Genomic DNA, 20625 nt, shown 5'->3' with positions numbered 1-20625 from the left:
TCCACACACAGTAAATACCATGAAACAGGTACCTATGAGCTGGTTTGCAAATGTTTTGTTTAACAACACCTGGCCCACGACCTTGAGTAGGCTGGGTAATGAACTTTGTGGGAAGACAAAGTTAGATCCCAATCTCATGACTGTGATCAGACTGTACGCTTCAGGGAGGGGGGGACTCCCCACTGCCCTTGGTATCACTAGCACCTTTTTATCAGCAACCGAAGAGCTACTCAGAAAATGTTTGCTGACAATTCAAATACTGAAACCAAATTTCCTAAGTCAGCTTCAAAGGCCCCGAATGCCCCTCAAGTTCTCTCCAACACTTTTGCCAACGAAATAGAAAGGGGGAGCAGGGGGAGATTTCTGTTATCAGAAAATTTTTGGTCACTCTTATTCTATCAAATGAATGAATATGTCTCTCAGTCAAGGGAAATCTCTTCAAGTTCCCAAGTCCAGGAAGTTTCCTAAACAAGAACCAACAGCACATTTGAAGGACTTAGAGAAGCACTGACTGTGAGCTCTGGAGTTACATGGACTGACGTCAAGCAGGATTTCTCAACCCCAGCACAAGCAACATTTTGAGCTGGGCAACTCTCTGTGAGGAGCTGTCCTGTGCATTGTAGGATGTTGAGCAGCACCCCTGGTCTTTACTCAATAGATGCCTGCAGCACTCTCTCACATGTGTGAACCAAAAAGGCTGCAGAGGTTGTCAAATGCCACCCCTCACTAGCACTCTAAATTCACAGGGGCCTACTCGGAATCCTGGCTCTTATCTTCAGTCTTCCAGAGAACCACAGTCTAGATGGAAAAAGTGGCGGAGGAAGAAAAAATGGAAAGAGGAGAGCTTGGACAAGAGCGAACAGCACTGAAGTATTTCCTTAGTCTCCAAGAACTCGGCCAGGAGTCAAGGCCAACAGTGTTCTACTTAGTTTTCCTCAGTCTATTCTAACCTGACAAATGACAAACCAAAAATCTCTCCAACTCACAAAACTCTGCAAAGTAAATAAGTCAGCAAGCCAGAAGCTTTTTAGTATAAACTAGAGGAATTTACTATTAATACAATATCCACACACAAAAAACTGAAGACACCAGACGGCCACACCAGAGAAAAGAAAACAAAGAAAAAGAGAAACGAAAAACAGTCTCCTTAAAGGTCCGTGGCAGAAGAGTACTGAGCTTCCTTCATGTCTTGAGTTTTGTTCCACCGAAAAGTTTCTGAGATTACAGGCAATTTAGCGATTTTCCACTACAATTATGATGGCAGAGAAAGACAAGCACGAAAAATAATTTTTCATTAATTTTTTAAAAAGCAACCAAAATCTATTTTTATCAGGCCGCCGAAATCCTACATAAAGAGCGTGTTCACGTGACGATTTGGAAACTACCCGAAGTCATTCCTCAAAAGAACCCTGGTCACGGGATGTATCATCACTTGAAAAAAAAAAAAAAAAAAAAAAACCCCAAACCCAACTGATACTCTTCGACTTAATTAAATCGGCACTTAAAATTTTCATCTTGTCTCTTTAAAAAACGAAGTTGGAAGAACGAGAAGAACGCCATTCGGAAACCTTAGCCAGAGTCTGCATCCGATAACGGCCCAAACCGCCTCCAGCCCCTAGGATTAGTTTTATATTTCCCCCCTCGTCTCCGGAGTGGTACTAACACCTCAGCAAACGTTCACCTGGGAAGCAGGTCAGAAGTCGCCAGTATCAAATCGTGAGCGCCTCTGCTTTCTGTGAGTCACGTCAGAGTGGGTTGCTTTGGGGTGCCTGGGTGGATTTCTCCGTGTATGCGTGTTTCCCTGCGGGTAGCATATGCCCTCTCCCGCCTAGGGGTTTGTGTGGCTGTGTCCCTCTCCCTGATCCCAGCTGCTAATGGATCTCTTTCCCCGTGTGCGTCTCCAGGACTTTTAGGTGTCTGTCTTGGGGCGTGTATCTCTCTCCCCGGGTGTGTAGGTGTGGGACCCCGTCTTTCCACCTGCGTCAGACACAGTAGGAGGCAAGGGTCTACAAGTCGTCCCTTCTCCCGGGGGGGTGCGGAAAAATGACCCGCACTGGCCGCGCGCGCCCCCCGCCCCAGTGCCCGAAGCCCAGGCCGCACTCGCCGTCGGCGGGCTCCGCTCAGACCCTGACGCCCGCGCAGCTGGCCCCAACCCCCGCCCAGCCCCGAGGGGAGTCGGCGCTCCGCTCACCTCACGGCCACACGGAATAAGTTCGGGAGCTTCGGGCCGGTCCGTCCGGGGGCAGGGAAAAAAAGTGAAGAGGGTCGAGGAGCCAGCAGGCAGGAGACGTCGGCGGCACGGCGCGGGTCAGTCTGCGGTTGCCCCCGTCCTGCACGGAGGGAACAACATGGCGACGGGCCGGGGCGGGGCCCGGGAAAAGCGGGCGGGACCTAGTCGGCGGGGCGGGGCCCGGGGTGGCGGGAGCCCTGGGAAGGTGGGGCGGGGCCTGGTCGGCAGGAGCCCTGGGAAGTCGGGGCGGGGCCTGATTGGGGGAATCCGGGCGCGGGGCCTCGAGGTCGCCTCCGCCCTGCCCTCACCCACTCCTTGCCGATCCCCTCTAGCTGAATCACGGGTTTTCTTCGGGTTGCGTTCTCGGGAAAAGACAGCACGGATACTAGTTACCTTTAAAAGCTGACGTAAAATGGGAATAAACAGACCGCAAAAGCACTGTCACACGATGCTATGACTACGCGGCGAAATGAATATGCAAATAGACAAGTGAATAGATTGAAAAATGAAAACATCTGTGATACTGTGAAATAACAGGATTTTTTGATTAATTTTTTTTAACTTCCTTGCTCTTAAAATTTTTACTGCCTCCCGCCTCTCTAAATATAAAGCAGTAGTGGGGAAATGTATAAAGAAGCAGTGGGAAAAGGCGGTATTGGAACTCTTAATTCCTCACTTGAAATACAGAGTTAAGTGCAGGTCGATACTGGAGACCAGAGAGGGATTTTTAGTCCCTCTATAAATATATTTTGTAGGGCAGATTTAGTTTGTTTACTTTCCAAGAAAAGGATCTCACCTTTATTGCTTCCTGGGCCCACAATCATTAACCTCTGGCTCTTTCAGTTCAGTTCACTCGCTCAGTCCTGTCCGACTCTTTGCGACCCCATGAATAGCAGCATGCCAGGCCTCCCTGTCCATCACCAACTCCTGGAGTTTACTCAAACTCATGTCCATCGAGTTGGTGATGCCATCCAGCCATCTCATCCTCTGTCCTCCCCTTCTCCTCCTGCCTCCAATCCCTCCCAGCATCAGAGTCTTTTCCAATGAGTCAACTCTCTGCACGAGGTGGCCAAAGTATTGGAGTTTCAGCTTCAGCATCAGTCCTTCCAAAGAATACCCAGGACTGATCTCCTTTAAAATGGACTGGTTGGATCTCCTTGCAGTCCAAGGGACTCTCAAGAGTCTTCTCCAACACCACAGTTCAAAAACATCAATTCTTCGGCAGTCAGCTTTTTTCACAGTCCAACTCTCACATCCATACATGACCACTGGAAAAACCATAGCCTTCACTAGACGGACATTTGTTGGCAAAGTAATGTCTCTGCTTTTGAATATGCTATCTAGGTTGGTCATAACTTTCCTTCCAAGGAATAAGCGTCTTTTAATTTCATGGCTGCAATCACCATCTGCAGTGATTTTGGAGCCCCCAAAAATAAAGTCTGACACTGTTTCCACTGTTTCTCCATCTATTTCCCATGAAGTGATGGGACCAGATGCCATGATCTTAGTTTTCTGAATGTTGAGCTTTAGGCCAACTTTTTCACTCTCCTCTTTCACTTTCATCAAGAGGCTCTTTAGTTCCTCTTCACTTTCTGGCTCTTTAGGAAGTCAATTTTGGGTAAGGAATCTAAGGTAATTATTCAGTACTAGAACAGTTCCATTTGAGAGAGTTTGTCACAAGCATAAAAGGCAATTTTAGAATCCTTGTGAAAGTGAGGCATGTGACTGAATTCTAGTTTAAGCTTAAATGAATTTTTCTTTCATAGAAAAAAATCATATCCATGCAGGGTATTTCCCCTAGCAAACATAAGTAAAGGTTTATAAAATGCAAATCTACTGATAATAGGGAGGATGAAGAGATTCATTGGCTTATTTTAAAACACATAATTAAAACTACACAACAAAACATGTAAGAACTTTAATCTTTCAAAAGAACACCAAAATAGACAGTGTTAGATCCAGTGGACTAAATTGCAACAAGGAAGCCATGGGTCACTAAGGAAATGCTATCTGAAAAATTCTAGATCTATGTCATAATCATAGACAAGGAGTGATGCAGTAAGGGTTTATGGTCATAATCGCTAATACCAACCAGCTATTAATAGGTGCACTTATGAAATTAGTGTATCTTGACTTAAAGAAAGCCTTGAGAAATCTAAGAATTTTCAAGAAAGGGTCCTAAGAAGGTCCTACAAGTGATTCTTAGGCTGTTTCAAAATGTGAGTGAGCCATATAGACATATCTGGTTGTAGCCATAGTCAGCACCTGAAGAAAGAACATGGTGGTGGTGGTTTAGTCGCTCAGTCATGTCCAACTCTTGGGACCCCATGGACTGTAGCCCACCAGGCTCCTCTGTCCATGGGATTCCCTAAGCAAGAGTACTGGGGTGGCTTGCCATTTCCTTCTCCAGGGGATCTTCCTGACCCAGGAATCAAACCCAGGTCTCCTGCATTGCAGGCAGATTCTTTACCAACTAAGCTATGAGGGAAGCCCCAAAGAAAGAATATGGAAAGGTACTTTTTCTGAAATAACTCTTACTTGGACGCTAGCCAACTGACACTTAAGAATACTTGTATATTCTGGTCTCTTCCACCATTCACTTCTTTACCTAATTGATATGACAATGCGAGAGTAGGCTGAGTGGAAAGATTCTTCCCTGAAGGGCAAGTTTGGGGATTTTTCCTGTGGATGTGTATAGTTGGCAAGCTGACACAAGTTAGATAAATATGGTCTCTATTGCTCTTGCTTCATGAACTTATTTATTAATGAAAAACATTGAAGAACTGACCTAGTTTGGCTCCCTTCATATAATTAGGGTTTTTGCCTTTATATTCTGTAAACATCTAGTGCATCACTCAAGGCGGAAAAAGAGATCAAGATTGCTGGGCATTAATCATGCCTTTCCTTAAGTAACACCTACTTATTACTATGAGTGCTGGGAGTTAATACTCCATTTAAAGCTGGAGTCTGAAAGAGATCACGTCTGGTATGTCTGATGAAAAGCTACAAGTAAGTAAATATTATAATATTTATTATAATCAATAAATATCATATTTATTATAATCAATAAGAAATATTGACCATAATTAAATTGATTGTGGACTTCCCTGGAGGTCTAGTGGTTAAGACCCTGTGCTGCCACTGCAAGGGGTGTGTGGGCTGGATCCCTGGTCAGATCCCACATGCCTCAAGGCAGAGCCAAAAAAATTAAACTGATTATACTTTTAACATATAAGGAAAAACACAGAACTCAATGGTAGGCAATTTGACCATTAAAAGACAAATCTGAATAATCAGACCCTGGTGGCTCAGTGGTAAAGAATCTGCCTGCCAATGCAGGAGATGCAGGAGACCTGGGTTCCATCCCTGGGTGGGGAGGATCCCCTGGAGAAAGAAATGACAACCCACTTCAGGATTCTTGCTGGGGAAATCCCATGGACAGAGGAGCCTGGCGGGCTACAGTCCATGGGGTCACAAAAGCGTTGGACACAACTGAGTGACTCAACAAGAAAAATAATCAGAAATGTGGCCCCTCAAGTACTGAGACTACAGCAGATAGACAAGACACTGGAGTAATTCAGGGGTGTCCCCAGACACTCTCCCACATTTTTGCTTCTATCCTCCAGCTGTGTTTATATTATATCATATGACCTGACCTTGCTGAATAAAATAGATTCAGTCTGTTTCCTAAGAGAGCTCAGAAGTGTAGAGGAGACATTCAGTAAGTAAGTACATGAATGTACAGTTATAAATTGGATGAAGGGCCTTGAAGGAAATAAACGAGGTGCAGCTGGTGGGAATACAGGGTGATGGGACCAGAGAATGTGTGAGTGAGGAGGTGATTCAAACTGAGCCCCAAAGATGGCAGTGGGTAGGGCTGGTGCAAGTTGAGGGGACGGCAGTTCACTAAGAACCTAGCACATTGCTGCAGCCAATAAAATTATAAATAAAGATGCAAACTTACAAAATCTTCAGAATTGGTGGAAAAGCTGAAATTATATTTGTTTTTCTAGTCATAACTAGATCTAATGTGCTATCTTAAAAATAACAAGTAGGTGTTGAATAGGGCTGCTCTTTCTTTCCCACACTGTAAACATAGCATAACCCAGGTAATTACAGAGGGCAGAATAAAACAGGCATTAACCTTCAGGAATGAGGTGGGGAATTTGATCCCTTTGCTGATTTCCTGATGAATGTGAGTCATAAACTGAACTTCACCTTTAAGGGCAGCAGAAGGAAAATCCCATGGTATGTAAAAATATGTTTGTGTGTGTTTGTGTGGGTCTTTGTACATATGAGTGTTTATTTAAAAAAAGAAGAAGACGAACGGAAAGGAAGTAGGAAAATCAAAACAGTTGAATTGTTACGGGAGTAGAATTTTGGGTAATTACTGAAATTTTGAATCCCACATTATAATATGCTTTTGGGCAATAGGTAGAAATAGGTGAAAATAGGTTGCAAAGAGTCATACATGGATGAGTGACTGAACAACAACAACAACAACAATAGGTGGAAATTTTTTACTGAAGCAATATTAGGCAACCTTTAGAAATCTTTGCCTTAGGCTCCACTGGTAAGAGCCAGACAAAAATCCAGTTATCTTAGCAACTTATTCCTTCAGATAGAAGTCCTTCCAAATCCCAGACACATCTAAAACTTTGAGCTGCTCCTAGAACTCAGGACAGTAACACGAAAGTGTGGTCCTCCTACCTCCCCACTGCTGAACATCTGAGCACCTGATGCACATCAGCAGCTTTCTTGACCTTTTCGGTACAAGAGCTGAGACCACTATCGTGCTCACATAAGCAATTTCTTTCCTCTCATGTCACTGTCATCCACATAGGCATATCCTCTCATGTCATCAGCATGAACCCAATCTGGTTCAGGCTGCTGGCCACAGCTATAGTTAGACTCAGCCTGAACTCAATCCCTGACTGGATTAAATGATAAATCCCTCAGCCTATCTGCCTATTGGAGGACAGAGGGAACTCTCAGTGGTGGAAGATATTAACTAGAGCATTTATTTTTCATTTATCCACAATGCCCAGCACACAACAAAAAAATACTAGCCATGCCAAGAAGCAGCAAAAAGTGACTCATAATCAAGAAAAACCAAAACAACAGGGGCTTCCATAGTGGTCCAGTGGTTAAGAGTCTGCCCTGCAATGCAGGGGACACTGGTTCGATCCCTGGTCCAGGAAGATCACACATGCCATGGAGCAACTAAGCTCACACGCCACAACTACTGAAACCAGCGAGCCCTAGAGCCTGTGCTCTGTAACATGGGAAGCCACCTCTATGAGAAGCCCTTGCACCGCTGCTAGAGAATAGCCTCTGCTCACCACAACTGGAGAAAGCCCAAGTGCAGCAACATAGACCCAGCACAGCGAAAAATAACTAACTAAATAAAGTTAAAACAGCAGCAACAACAATAGAATTGAATAAATCATGACAATTTAAATGTATCTCAGGAATATATGCTTAGGGAAGCCTGGCATGCTGCAGTCCATGGGGTCACAGAGTCGGACACGACTGAGCAACTGAACTGAACTGAACAGGAATGCAAGGGTGGTTTAACATTAACAGTTTAAAAGAAGGAGAAAACATACAATCAATTCAATAGATGAAGAAAATAGTACATTCAATTAATAGCCATTTGTGATAATCTCAGCAAACCAGGAATAAAAGGCAAGTTTCTTAACCTCATGAAGAATATCTTTGAAAACCTACACTGAATATCATTGATTCTTAATAGTTAAAATCTGTAAGTATGCGCTGTAAAGCAGGAAAAAGGTAAGTATGTCTCTTTAATATTGCACTGAAGGTCCTAGCCCACAGTAGTAAAAGAAAGAACAAGTATGACGACTGCAAAGGGAGAAACAAAACAGTATTAAACACATGATATGCTGACAAAATCCAAAGGAGACTATAGAAAATTTACCAAAGAGTTTAACAAGTTGTCTTACTGTAGACTGAAAATTTGTATCCCTTCAAAATGCATATGTTGAAATCCTAGCTGCCAATGTGATACTCTGGCCAATCACATACTCTCTTTGAAGGTCGGAGTCTCGGGGTATCCAGTGACCACAGATAATGCCAGTGGTGATGATACCAGTGGCAGAATCTAGTACCTCACAAAGACAGCATCTTAATTAAGTCATTCACGATCTGGATTCCTGTTTTTCTTGTGCATGTGTGTGCAACCCTATGGACTATAACCCACCAGGCTCCTCTGTCCATGGGATTCTCCAGGCAAGAGTACTGGAGTGGCTTGCCATTTCTTCCTCCAGGGGATCTTCCTGACCTCGGGATCAAAGCTGCGTCTCCTGTGTCTCCTGCATTGGCAGGAGGATTCTTTATCACTGCACCACCTGGGACGGCCCCAGTGTCCAAACTCCACGCTCCATCCTTGCCTCTAAGAGCTACCCAGTATCTCCCCAAGAAATTCCTTTTCTAAGTTGATATCTTTATTTGCAACTAGGAACTCTGAATGGTACAGAGTTAGAACGTATCTTATAGATTATCTAGTGCCAACTTACTGTGATTCATCATATAAATGCAGCTAAATGGAGTTATACCTTTCTTGATATTTTTGGATCGGCCTCACTTAGGCTTAGCCACGGCAATGGTAGAAAAAGATGACCCCTCCCCAAATCTCCGTGGCTTACAAAAATGAAGATGTATTCCTCACCTTCACGTCCATTATGGGTCAGCTGGGGCTCCGCCCCATGTCATCCTGCTGGATCCAAACTGATGAACCTGAGCTAGCAGAGCAGCCTCTGTCTGATGTATTACAGGTCTCAGTGGTTGAAAGAAAAAGGACCAAACTAATATCCCTGCTAGCTCTTAGAGCTCCCACCCAGAAGTGACATTCATCGTTTCCACCTATGTGTATCACCCACTGGGATGTACATTCCTTCTAAAGGGAGGGGCATTGCACGTCACGTGGCAAATCTGATCTGAGTGGTGTGGTGTTCTACAACTGGCTCACTGGGAGGGTCACCAAATATTTGAACAGTAACACAGTCTAACAGAGCTCTTACCACTCAGGGCTTTGTTTTATTAATTTGATAAGTTTTACAGTGCATAACAGCAATGAAATAAATTTATTTTGAAGAAGTTCTTTTTCTGGAGGTTGGGTTTGAAACCTAAACAATAGTAACATTTGATCTAGTTTATTAAATTTGGATGCAGGCTTCCAAAGTGAGAGATGGAATATGAAGAATACAAACACATAGGAACTCATACTGAAATTACACTCGAAGTAAAAATCTATTTTACAAAGTCTCATTAAGCAGAGTTAGCCTCAGGGCTTTGAGAGAGATAAATACAACTAAGATGTGCACAGGGAACTTGATGGACAATTCAGGGGGAAAAAACATGTCCACAAATAATATAAGGCAATGATAAAATAGAGATAGGATAGAGAACAATTCATAGGATTAGCTAAGTGCGAAATCCTCCAGCCTAGAGATATGATAAAATTGTATGAGGAAGGCACTACTTTACAACAAACCATACAATTCAAATGCACAATAATTTTACACCACAGGGTATGTGTGTTTTAGACAGAGACACGGAGAGGACGGAAGATTGATCTAATATGTTGCTAAGAATTCCTAACTTTAGTCCTTACAACGGTTATAGTGATGACATTTGATTAAACCCATCTTTGCCAACTAAATTAAGAAACTAGGGGGAAATATCCAAATTTCCTTTTTCTTAAAGAAAACAAAATTTATGACCTTTATCCTATAGATAAAAGGGGGTTTTTGCTTTCAAAATGTCAAATTTGGCATGTGGTTAACCAAAAATAATTGCTGACACAAAAGTCTGAAGAAGTGTAATTGTGACAGATGTAAATATTAAATTATTTACGTAAATTCAGTTAGAGCTGCACTTTAAATAAAGGTCAGTAGAGTTCTTTTGGTTAGTAAAAGATGGCTTCTTGAGTTTTCAAAAAACCACTCATGTGAAAGAAGCCAGACACCAACAGACCACATATTGCATGATTCCATTTATAGGAAATGCCCAGGACAGGCAAGTCCATAGAGATGGCAGATAGACGAATAGTTGCCAGGGGCTGGGGGGACAGGGGAATGAAGAGGGACTGCTAATGGGTACAGGGTTTCTTTTTAGGGATGAAAATGTTCTGACATTGGGTAATGGTGATGCGTATACAACTTTGTGAATTCACTAAAAACCACTGAATTGGAACAAAAAACAAATGCACAAAAGCTTAAAAAAACCTCTTAAGTTGCAAATAGGGTATATAAAAGACCCACTTTTAGAAGTACTGATCTATAGTCAAGTACAGTCTGTAATGCATAAATAATTAGATCAAAACAACAAGAAAATCACCAAGCAGCTCTTTTAATTCTATTCCTTATCAAATATTTGTAGGGTCTTCTGGCAAGTAACACAGTGAACAAGTAGAATTTTATTTTTTATTTCCTTTTCCTTACTTATTTCTGGTGACAATGCTATTGAACATGAAAATGGAAAATGCAAAAGAAAGGGAAAGTTATAAGACAACTGGACAACTGTCTGTACGCTAGTTTGAGCATGTGGCATAATACTTGAAGGTGTATCTGATGCTCACTCAAAGACACTACATGGGGAAGAAAAGCTCAAAAATATTATGGAAAAAAAATGTATGTTCTCTCTTTTCCAGTTCTCCATTCTCTCCACTCTGAAACTGTTTTGCCTGTTGTAAATTACAATCACTCCTTCTAAACTTGCTTTTAATCCTTCATATCGATAGGTCACATTCCTGGCTCTTCTGGTTTTCTTAAGTACAGAACTTCCACAAATATTTATTGAAGCTTTTCTATGGGCCAGGAACTGTCCTAGGGGCTGTGAACCAAAAAGGCAAACATCCCTGACCCTATGGAGTTCACAATTTAGTTGGGGGAGGGAGGAAGCAGACAATAAATTATATAAGCAAGGCATTGAATTTAAGTAGCAAATAAGCTCCATGAAAACAAAACAAAACAAAACAGGGTGCTAGGAAATGTAATAAACAGCCAGAAAAGCTTCACTGCCCAAGATGACATTTGAGGTATGGCTTGAGAAAGGTAAGTTAAGTTGTTAGGAATCTGGGACAAGAGCATCCCAGGCAGAAGCAACAGCCCATGCAAAGTTCCTAGGGGCAGGCGTGTGCCTGGCACAGTCAAGGACTAGCAGGAGGCCAGCGTGATTGAGTGCAGGACATAGTGAGTAGGGAAGTGGTGGTGAGTTGGGAAAGGCAGGAGAAAGTTGAGGAAAAGTAGCAGAGGGGCCAGACAGGTAAAGCTTTAAAGAAAGACCACTGTAAGAACTTCGCTTTTCTCATAGAGACAGAAACTAACAGAGAGTTTTGAATAGAGGGGTGACATGATTTGATGTGCATATTTCTGAGAATCCCTCTGGCTGTTGTGTTGGAAATACACCCAAGGGACAAGAGTGGAAGTCAGGCAACCACTTAGCAAGGTGTTGTGGTCACCCAGGTGGGGGGTGATGCTGGCTGAGATACAGGATGGTGGCAGAGACCATGATGCAGTCAGATTCTGGATACTTTTACCAGCTTTACTGAAGTACAATTTACATATAATAAAAGTCACTATTTTAAGCACACAGTTGAATGAATGTTAGACTTTGTATAGCCATCACAATCCAATTGCAGAGTGGCTCCATCACCCTGGTTGGATCCCTTGTGCACAAAGGCAGTCACTTCCCAGTCCTACCCCCAACCCCAGGCTCATCTACTTTCTGTCTCTGGGTTTGCCTATTCTGGACATTTCCTATAAATGGACTCATAGGAAGTGTGGTCTTTTGTGACTGGCTTCTTTCACTTAGCTAATGTTTCCACAGTGGTGGTGGTGGTTTAGTCACTAAGTAGTGTTTGACTCTTGCGACCCCATGCACTGTAGCCTTCCAGGCTCCTCTGTCCATAGGATTTCCCAGGCAAGAATACTGGAGTGGGTAGCCATTTCCTTCTCCAGGGCATCTTCCCAGCCCAGGGATCGAACCCAGGTCTCCTGCACTGCAGGCAGATTCTTTACTGACTGAGCTACCAGGGAAGCATTGCTAAAGCACATATCACTACTTCAGTCCTGTATGTTACTGAACCAATTGATGGACATTTGGATTGCTTCCACTTTTTTGACTATTATGAATTATACTGCTATGAACATGCACATACAAGTCTTTGTGTGTATGTCTGTTTTCATTTCTCTTCAATATGTACCAAGGGGAGGAAGTGCTGGGTTTTTTATATAACTTCTTCTTTTTTTCAATATTTATTTTTATTTATTTGGCTGTACCGGGTCTTCGCTGTGGCATGCAAACTCTTAGTTGCAGCATGTGGGATCTAGTTCCCTGACCAGGGATATAATTCGAGCCCCCTGCATTGGGAGTGCAGAATCTTAGCCACTTAACCATAAGGAAAGTAGCTGCGTAACTTGTTAACAAATAGCCGAACTATTTTCCAAAGTGACTGCACCATTCTACATTCCTACCAGCACTGTATGAGAGTTCCAATTTCTCCACGTCCTCTCCAACACTTGTTATTTTCCAAGTTTTTGATTATAGCCACCCTAGTGGGTATGAAGTGGTATCTCATGAGTGTTTTGATTTGCATTTCCCTAAAGACTAAGGATTTGGGGCATCTTTTCATATGCTCATTGGCAATCCCTGCATCTAATTTCATCTTCTTTGGTGAAGTGTCTGTTCAAATCTTTTGCCCATTTTTAAGTTGGGCTTCTGGATATGTATTTGGAATAGAGCCAATAGGATTTGTTGATTGCCTGCAAGTTTGATGTGAGAGAAATAGAGGTATTAATCATGTCTTCAAGGTTTTTTAGCTCAAGTTATGCAAAGGTGGGTGGAGAAGGAAATGGCAACCCACTCCAGTATTCTTGCCTAGAGAATTCCGTGGACAGAGGAGCCTGGTAGGCTGCTGTGCATGGGACTGCACAGAGTTGGACATGACTGAAGTGACTTAGCATGCATGCATGCATTGGAGAAGGAAATGGCAACCCACTCCAGTATTCTTGCCTGGAGAATCCCAGGGACAGAAGAGCCTGGTGGGCTGCCGTCTATGGGGTCACACAGAGTCAGACACGACTGAAGCGACTTAGCAGCAGCAGCAGCAGCATGCAAGTGCAGAGTTGCCATTAAGTGGACAACGTGAGAGAGCCTTGATTTTAAGCATGTTAAGGGTGAGATGCTTATTAGACATCCAAGTAGACTTTTCAAGTAGGCTGTTAGACTTCTGGATCTGGAATGCAGAGGAGAGATGCAAGCCTGACGATAAGGAAGGGAAGTCATCAGCATAAATGGTACAGAAAGCCATGGAACTAGATAAATCAACAAAGGAATATGTGCAGATATCCAAGGTGTCCAAACACTGAATTCTAAACCCTCCAAAATTAAGAAGTTGGGAAAATAACAAGGAAGCAGCAAATAATATTGAAACAGGGTGGCCAGTAAGAGGGAAAGCCAAAGAAAGCACAGCCTACTGCAAGCCATCTGGGAAAAGGTGTCCTCAAGATGGAAGCTAGTGTGTCAACTGCTGCTGTTAGGGTTCTGGGCTGAGACTTATCCCTTCAGTTTAGCAACATGGAGGGTGCAGGGGGCTGGTAACCAAGACAGGTGGGGAGAGCACAGTGCTGGTTAGGAACTCAGGCATTTCATCCAAAAGTATATGTAGGAAGGCAGAGTTCATAGGCCCAGTTCCTGTGGATGAGTCAGCATCATGCAAGTGGTAACATACATAGGAACCACTCAGAGTTTTGTAGAAAGACAGATTTGGATTCATTAGGCCCAGGATGGGGCCCCCATTTCTGAACTGGATCCCAGGTGATGCTGGAGCTGCCTACCCCCGGGCCACGCTGTGAGGAGCAGGAGTGTGGGGCGAACTTTATCTGCAGCTTCTTTTCCGTGTGCAGATCTAACCACAGACATCAATGTCAGCCCGCTCTGGGTTGATTCTGTATGATTTTCTGTGTTCCAGGGGCTTGATGTCATCGATGGTGTAGCTCAAATGTGTGGCTTGAGAAATGGGGAAGAAACGGAAAGGGGCAGTGATCGTGGAGGGAAGCTTTAGCCCTGTTTGTTGTGTGGCTAAAAGAGGGAGGGGCCTTCTACACAGAATGCAGAGGCCAGAGCCCAGTACACGGCCTCGAGACAGGCCAGGGTTGCCTGCTGGAAGGCTCCTCTTCGTCAGTGAGCTGGTGGGGTGCCTCCCAGAAGGCCCCTTTGAGGAAGACTGCCAGTATTTCTCCATGATATGTGTGAGTAATTGGGATCCTAAAGGTTCAGAATGACTCACTGAGATAAATATCCAATAGAGATTCTGTCTTTGCTTTCCTTCCTCACTCCACCCTCATTTGACTTTTTAAAATAATACCTTTATTGAGGTATAATTCACAGACCATTGAATTCACCCATTTAAAGGGTATAATTCAGGGGACTTCCCTAGTGGTCCAGTGGTTAAGACTCTGCGCTTCCAACTCAAGGGGTGGGGGTTCGATCACTGGTCAGGGAACTAAGATCCTACATGCCACACAGCATGACCAAAAAACAAACATAAATGAAATAAATGGTACAATCCAATGGTGTTTAGCATATTGGTGTGCAGAGTTGGGCAACCATCACCACAATCAATTTTTGAACATTTTCATCACCCCTGAAAGAAACCCTGAAGTCCTTGAGTCACTGGCTCATGAAATATGATATCAAAATCCACTATGATGTTTGGAAACTTTCTGCTCAGTCATTTGTGAGATTTCACAAAGCTGGGCACAGGGGAGGTTAAAAGTCTATCTGCTGCATGAAAACACTCTGCAGAGATGGAAGTCCTCAGTCTAAGAAGACATTAAAGACCAGATCACATGGCCTGGTAGACTCAGAGATGCCAACACATGATCCACTAGGAGCTCTTTCCTGTTGGACATGGGTGAATGTCACTTGGGCTGACTCACACCATCCCAAGAACCCTTGGAAATGTCTGAAGTTTTTGTTTCCACCCACAAAGGTGAAAGTAGCCAATTATGATCCTATTTTGATTATTTAAAAGCAACCACTGGGAGCTCTCTCTGTTTATATACTGAATATATTCCAAAAAAATATGAAGTTTTGAAACAGGCCCTGTTTTTATTTGCTTATTAATTAGAGCTGTAACTTTTCTATGGCTGTTTTATATATTTTTTTTAAATGCACGTCATCATATGAAAAAGATTAATGACTACTTAGAACCTACTCCTATTTGTACCTTGTTTGCATTTTAAAAGAAAGCAAGACTATGTAAGACAAATGTATTTTAATTCTATTTATTTTCAATGTCTAGCATGCATCTGTAGTAATTTAACAAAGGATGTAAAACAGCTTGCCTCTCTTGTCATAACTGATTATCTGTGTCATATATTAATAGTTTCCCTAGGTCATAAAGAAAGAGAATGAAAATGTAAAGGCCACTATATTTTATAGGAAATGGTATTTGCAACTGCATTTATATAGTCTTCAAACTCATAAAAGACATATACATGTCCCTTTAAAGTGTTAGTCACTTAGTCATGTCCAACTCTTTGCAGCTGCATGGACTGTAGCCCACCAGGCTCCTCTATCCCTGGGATTCTCCAGGCAAGAATACTGGAGTGAGTTGTCATTCCCTTCTCCAGGGGATCTTCCCAACCTAGGGATCAAACCCAGAGCTCCCGCATTGCTGGCAGATTCTCTATTGTCTGAGCCACCTAAAACTACATGTTTTTGTATGTTATTACTAAAATGTAAGTATTTTATACATAACTAGTGAGAACCTACTATTTAGCACAGGAAACTCTACTCACTGCTCTGTGGTAACCTAAATGGGAAGGAATAAGTATTTTATATATAACTAATGAGAACCTACTATTTAGCACAGGGAACTCTACTCACTGCTCTGTGGTGACCTAAATGGAAGGAAATCCAAAAAAGAGGGGAGGCATATATATATATATCTATTTGTTGCTCAGTCGCTCAGTTGTGTCCAACTCTTTGTGACTCTGTGGACTGCAGCATTCGAGGCTTCCCTGTCCCTCACCATCACCCGGAGCTTGATCAAACTCATGTCCATTGAGTCAGTGATGTCAAATATGTACACGTATAACTGATTGACTCTGCTGTACAGCAGAAACTAACACAACATTATAAAGCAATGATACTTCAATAAAAATTCATTTTGAAAAGTTTAAGTATTTTAAAAATCACTTCCTTTTCAGAAAATCAGATTAAGGCACCTGGGTGTCACAAGAAGGTTCAAGAAGGTCCCCCTGTGTCAGGAGCACCAGCAACCACTGCCAAGCACTCCTGGGTGATCACTCCACAGAGGGACTCTCAGGACTGTGCTATGGTGACGGCTGCAAACTACACACTCCTGTCATTGGGAAAACAAACCACAATTGAAAACCAGCTGTACCCTGCATGCCTGGATGTTTCTGGAAGCAAACTGATATGCAAAAATAAAATAAAAAAAAAACCCACCTGTTTTTTATGAATAGCCCTGGCTTTGTCTTTGTGTACCCTGGGCAAGTAATTTAATGTCTCTCAGCCTCAGTTTTCTCATCACTTAAGTTGCTGGCTGGCTAGTTGTGAGGCTTAAATGAGATGCTGTATATAAAGTGTCAGGATCTAGCAGGTCCAGTGGTAGAACATCATCCTTGCTTCCTCTGCCTGGCTTACTTGCTCTCAAGATTTGCCCTAGGGGTCACAGCCTCTTAAAGCCTTCCCTGACTCACTGGGCCCCTTGCACCTGTGCCTCTCTTACAGTTCTTGAAATAGAAAATGACTGTGGCTACATCACCTGCACGTTGTGGGTCCTGAGGCTTAGGATGGTGTCTAGCTCATCTCTTTGCCCCCAACACCTGGCAGAGTATAAAACAATGTGCAATCATCACTTTATAGCATTTCTAGTAAAGCTTAGTAACATCTCTGGAAACCTAATTTTAAATAATAAGGTAAATGAGACTATATGAAGTTATCATACTGTAAATGGGACTATATGACGTTTTCATCAGTGGGACAATAGGAAGTTATCAATAATGGAAATGGGACTATATGAAGTTGTCAGATTGTGGGTTCTTCTGAAAGCAAGAAGGCACCTTTTACAATCAAGGTATTTACAGTAAATACCTCTGAGGGATGAAAAAATATTTTAGGAAAATATTTACCATTTACTGGGAAGTTATAGATAACAAAGCAAATCTGACCTAAAAGATGAAGGCCCAGTCCTTTTAAAGGCAATGGAGCCCTGCTAGTTACAGGCTTCCTGACTGGTGTTTAGAAATGGTAATCAGGAATGAAAGGAACCTCTCATCACAGGAAGTGCTCAGAGAAGAGACAGAGCTGCAATTGTATCCAATTTTTAATTTCAAAAAAAAGCAGCATGGACAAAAGGAGAGCGATGTGTGAAAACCCATGAAGACACCCTGCCACAGTCAAGTATAACACTGATGTATATGTCCTGTGTGGGTATTCCCCGTAACTAGGGCAAGCAGGAGCCAGGCTATACTTGTGCCGAATTTCTGTGCTGTTTGTTATGTTTTTAATTATAGATCATGGGTTGGGAATTCAGGGTTGTGGTATTTTATGAAACATCCATTTCCAAAACTGCCAATGTAGGAAAAGAAAAAATCATTTTCTCTCCTAACCATCTAGTTCTTGGCTGGGGCTCTGAAACGAAAGACAGATTAGTCAAAACAAAGTATACACGGTTGGGAAACTGGACAGATACATGTAAACGAATGACACTAGAACACTCCCTAACACCATACACAAAAATAAACTCAAAATGGATTAAAGGCCTAAATGTAAGGCTGGATACTATAAAACTCTTATTAGAGGAAAACATCGACAGAACACACTTTGCCATAAATAGCAGGAAGATTGTTTTTGATCCATCTTCTAGAGTAACAAAAATAAAAACAAAAAACAAACACATGGGATGTAATTAAACTTAAAAGCTTTAGCACAGCAAAGGAAACCATGAATAAAACGAAAAGACAACCTTCAGAATGGGAGAAAATATTTGCAAATGAAGCAACCAACAAGGGCTTAATCTCCAAAATATACAAACAGTTCATGCAGCTCAATATCAAAAGTAAGGAAAACAAATCAATCAAAAAATGGGCGGAAGATCTACATAGACATTTCTCGAAAGAAGACATACAGATGGCCAAGAGGCACATGAAAAGATGCTGAATATCACTAATTATTACAAAAATGCAAATCAGAACTACAATGAGGTATCAATGCTGCTGCTACTGCAGCTAAGTCACTTCAGTCGTGTCCAACTCTGTGCGACCCCATAGACGGCATCCCACCAGGCTCCGCCATCCCTGGGATTCTCCAGGCAAGAACACTGGAGTGGGTTGCCATTTCCTTCTCCAATGCGTGAAAGTGAAAAGTGAAAAGTGAAAGTGAAGTTGCTCAGTGGTGTCCGACTGGTAGCGACCCCATGGACTACAGCCTACCAGGCTCCTCCATCCATGGGATTTTCCAGGCAAGAGTACTGGAGAGGGGTGCCATTGCCTTCTCCGGAGGTATCAATGGTCGTCATTTAAAAAATGTACAAACAATAAATGCTGGAGAGAATGTGGAGAAAAGGGAACCCTCCTACACTGTTACTGGGAATATAAACTGGTACAGACAGCCACTATGGAAAAGAGTGTGGAGGTTCCTTAAAAAACTGAAAACCAGAGCTAGCATATGATCCAGCAATCCTGGGCATATATCCAGAGAAAACCATAATTTGAAGAGATACATGAACCACTATACTCATAGCGCTATTTACAATAGCCGAGACATGGAAACAGCCTAAATAGCCATCAGCAGAGGAAAGGATAAAGAAGATGTGCTACACATATACAAAGGAGTATTAGTCATAAGAAGAATGCAATAATGCCATTTGCAGCATCATGGATGGACCTGGAGATTGTCAGACTAAGTGAAGTTAGTCAGACAGGGAAAGACAAATATGTGATATTGCTTTTATGTGGAATATATTTTTTTAAAGGTACAAACATCTACAAAACAGAAACTGAGTTACAGATGGAGAAAACAAACTTATGTTTACCAGGTGGTTAGGGGATGTGGGGGAGGATAAATTGGGACGTTGGAATGGACATACACACATGGACATACGCACACCACAGTATATGAAATAGATAACCAACAAGGACCTACTCTGTACCACAGGGAACTCTACTCAATTGTCTGTAACGACCTACATGGGAAAAGAATATAAAAAAAGAGTAGATATATGTGTATGTATAATCAATCCACTTTGCTGTACACCTGGAACTAACACAACATTGTAAATTGACTATACTCCAATAAAAATTAAAGGAAAAAAAGAACAAAGCACACACATTTCTGTAATATAAATTTTATCCAATCTGGGAGGCTTCATAAGGAAATGGAGACTCAAAGAAACAGTTACCCCTGAGTGTTTCTATACTAGGTCTGAAGAAGGGTGGAAAGTCCTGGGAAGTTTCAACTGGGGGTAACCCAGCAAGGACAGTTCCTTCAGATTCCCTCCAGCATCACGCCACCTGCAGAGAAAGGAATGCTCCTCTCCTCGGGTATGGGGGTGAGGGGCGCCTCTAGCCTGAGGGTCTTATGACCTGCCTCGGGGGAAGGGCAGAGACCTTCCTGCCCCTACCATTTCTCAGATTCCTTCACCTTAAAATATTCACTATGCCAAACTGACAGATGGGGTAGTGTGTCCTCAGTCCCATCACCGAGGACTCCATCAACTGTAAGGATGCAAGGAGTGCAGTCTTTGTGCTCTCTTGCTAGAAACCAGTTAAATGACACTGGGGCCCCTGCCTTGCTTCCCTCCTCATCTGCCTTCACACAGCAGCCAGAGAGATGCTTCCTGAGGTCATTCAAATTGGATCACTACCCACCCTCAGCTACCATGGCTTCCTATCAAGCTTGGCAAAAATTCCAAAGTCCTCATCATGACTCCCCAGGGCCCTCATGAGCCTGGCGTCTCCTGGATTTTTCATTCCCTTCCTCCTACTGTGCCTCAGCTCTGACGGACTCTGCCTGTACCCTGTCTGTGTCAGACACCCTCCCATCCTGGGGCCTTTGGACTTGCTGTCCTTGTAAAAATGATTTTAACAGAAATGAGAGCTCCTTTACCCCATGAGCACTTTAAAAGAAAACCCCTTTCTTTTCAGGAGATAAGCATAGGATGTATAAGAACTCTTATCTATACTTGGAAAATGTAATGCTCTCTCATTGACTAAAAGAAAACAAAAACCAGTTACTATTTTCCTATCTATAGCTGCAACACTCACTGAAAAAGGTGATACAAAATGAAGAAGACATGCATACATATACATATGTCAGTTGCTCCCTTGTGTCCGACT

The 20625-nt window shown here is 42.7% G+C and overlaps 1 protein-coding gene and 1 long non-coding RNA gene across 5 annotated transcripts in view; one reads left to right on the top strand and one right to left on the bottom strand.

Annotated features, from left to right (window-relative positions):
• The window catches only part of RAB9A (RAB9A, member RAS oncogene family), a 53586-nt gene that overhangs the window by 17156 nt on the left and 15805 nt on the right, over positions 1–20625 (bottom strand). For 2 of the 4 annotated variants that reach the window (XM_086386754.1, XM_086386756.1), the window contains exon 1: positions 2192–2361. The exons of the other annotated variants lie outside the window; for them this stretch is intronic. The gene's annotated coding sequence lies outside the window, so the exon portion shown is untranslated. Of the gene's footprint in view, positions 1–2191; positions 2362–20625 lie in introns of those variants that run through there. 4 annotated transcript variants of the gene reach the window in all.
• Positions 1473–16748, top strand: LOC147339796 (uncharacterized). The gene is made up of 2 exons (XR_015158489.1): positions 1473–1735; positions 16471–16748. It is a non-coding gene; the product is annotated as an uncharacterized LOC147339796 (long non-coding RNA).

This window comes from Bos grunniens, chromosome X (genome assembly GCF_055505025.1).
Source record: "Bos grunniens cultivar Pamir isolate PY7600 chromosome X, Bosgru_T2T1.0, whole genome shotgun sequence".
Taxonomy (NCBI): Eukaryota; Metazoa; Chordata; class Mammalia; order Artiodactyla; family Bovidae; genus Bos; species Bos grunniens.
This window is presented reverse-complemented; position numbering and strand designations above follow the sequence as displayed.